Here is a 2,498-nt window from a genome sequence, read left to right as displayed (position 1 = left end):
TGCATTAAGCACACCCAAGTTTGAGTGATCTACAAGTTACAAGCGTTTTCAGCATTTAACAGTTCATTATCATGTACGGCGTAATATTAATTACACTATGCGACAGTCAAAATCGGGATGGGATGAAACCAACGGGAAATGTTATATCGGTCAAAAACAAGTTATACGTGTCCCGGCGTTTCGCTGGGTCACGTCTAGGAATCGAGATATATATATAACTATCATATAGGGGAAATTGTCACCTTTGGTGGTATTTTGTTGACATAACTCGAGAACCACTAGTCCGATTTTGCTCAAACAAATTTAAAAAAATTAAAAATTACAATTCCTTTAATCTGTTCATATAACGTTTTTCTATATAATCAACAGTTTTGCCGGTAAAAATAAATGTATGAAGAAAAAAAATATTTTTTGCCTAAAATATTAAATTTTTTTAAAACTGTTTCATAGGGAGTTGGATACCTTCCTCATTGAAGTAGTAAAGAAAATTCGCTTAAGTGCCTTTTTCGGTTAAGTGCACAAGTTTTTCGTGCAAAGAAGGATGTGCAGCTAAGCAAAATATACTGTAATTACTTTCATTATTTAGCTACTTTTCCGGCAGCCGCAACAAACGCTGGCCCAAGTCTGCAAATTGTTGCCAGCAACTGACCCGCTGGCTGCCCACTGGCATTTGTTCAACTACTCAAAAATGCACTTTGTAAACAAACCTTTTGGGTGTTGGCCACATCAAGCGGCTCATCTGTATGAAATGAAAAGGCTGTTAGATGTAATGCAGCAACGTGCTCCCGATGTTGAACATCAGTTCAAAGAAAAGTCAAACGAGTTGGAAATGGCGCAGCTTATCATACGCCAGTTGTCGGATAAGGCCAATGTAAACCAAGGCGGCAATCGTATAGAGACCTTGACGCAGACGCAATTTATGTACGAGCAACAGATTAGAGACTTACAATTGAAGTATGCCAAAGAAAAGAATTTATATTGGCAAAAACATAGCAAGTGCATATGCCAAGTTGGAAAAATTGACAATGCGTGAGTATAAAATGAATAGGTGTTCTTAATTATAAATATTACTTTACCTTTTCTTTTTCAGTGGCCAAAAAGAAGAGTCTTTTTGATGATCGACCGCAAGAGACAAATTGCTCGTCTTCAAGAAATTTCGAAAGATCAGCTTCGTACCAGCTCGGGAAAACACCTGCAATTACATTCCTCGAACATGGTGTATGCGTTACAATCTAAGGGCCGGTTACTCAATGTCTGGTTAACGCTAATCTCCGGTTAAACATAGTTTTCGACGTTACCGACTCCCTGTTGTATGAATGGGGTCGAATACGTCGATGACAATGTTTAACCGGAGATTAGTGTTAACAAGACATTGAGTAACCGGCCCTAAATTAGCTAGCATGGGCACCGACTTCAAACAGATACTAGAAGTGCGTACAGAAAATTTCAAAAAAAAAAAAAGCGCGTCGGCATCAATTCGGGCAGTCACCAATTGCTGCTAGCACTGTTCGCTCGAGTACAACGAAACAGGGCTCCTTGCTGTTAAGCGAAGAGAATACGGCCGTAAGCATTGACATGGCCGCAATTGATACAACACCATTGCTGGGTGCACTTGGAGGTAGTGGAATACAGACGCATTGACTGATTGATTGATTGATTGATTGAGCAGAGATTGAGATGACTCCGATAGTTACATGCAACAGCGGACTGAGACCATGCAGAACATTGAATCGACTATTGTCGAGCTAGGCGGTATATTTCAACAACTAGCACATATGGTTAAGGAGCAAGAGGAGACTGTGGAGCGTATCGATACAAACATACAAGATGCCGAATTGAACATAGAAGCGGCGCATGCTGAAATATTGAAGTACTTCCAAACTGTTTCGAAGAATCTCTGGCTGATGATAAAGATCTTCGCAGTACTGATATTCTTTTTCATATTCTTCGTAGTTTTCCTTGCATAATAACGAATATGTTTGTGACACGGCAAGATTTTAACAAGTTCAGAGGCGCGGTCTTAAAGTTGTGGGTTTTTAAATACATAAATATATAATGTCCTATTCATATACATACATATATATCACACGAACATAATAATGAAATTAAGTCTTATATGCCACGTGAAACACGATAGCTTTTAGAAGCAGTCACGTAGGGTTAGACTCTAATCCTGCCAATAATAAAATTACTTCACTTAGTTTCATTTTTTTTCAAAATTTTCTATAAAAAGAAGACATTATCCTGTGTAATAAAGCGATAACCGATTTATGTAATCATAAATATATAAAGAAAAGTTTAAAACTAAAAAAAATAGAAATTTTTATTGGCAATAAGTACATGTGCTTGTTTATTAATAATTCAAACATTATGTTCAAACAAATTTAAGTGAAAGGTATGCAATTTCAAGAAAAAAGCAATTGCTTAGTTTTTATGCATACGGCTTAACATTTCCGGTAGGAAGCAAACGGTCAGTATGTATAAATAAAAAGCTTTAT

The 2,498-nt window shown here is 37.1% G+C and overlaps 1 pseudogene; it reads left to right on the top strand.

The window, feature by feature from the left end:
* Window positions 1–748: 748 nt before the first annotated feature.
* LOC118750309 lies at window positions 749–2,081 on the top strand (annotated as a pseudogene).
* Window positions 2,082–2,498: the final 417 nt, after the last annotated feature.

This window comes from Rhagoletis pomonella, unplaced genomic scaffold (assembly GCF_013731165.1).
Source record: "Rhagoletis pomonella isolate Grant_MI unplaced genomic scaffold, Rhpom_1.0 Rhpom_scaffold_00203, whole genome shotgun sequence".
NCBI classification, from domain to species: domain Eukaryota; kingdom Metazoa; phylum Arthropoda; class Insecta; order Diptera; family Tephritidae; genus Rhagoletis; species Rhagoletis pomonella.
This window is presented reverse-complemented; position numbering and strand designations above follow the sequence as displayed.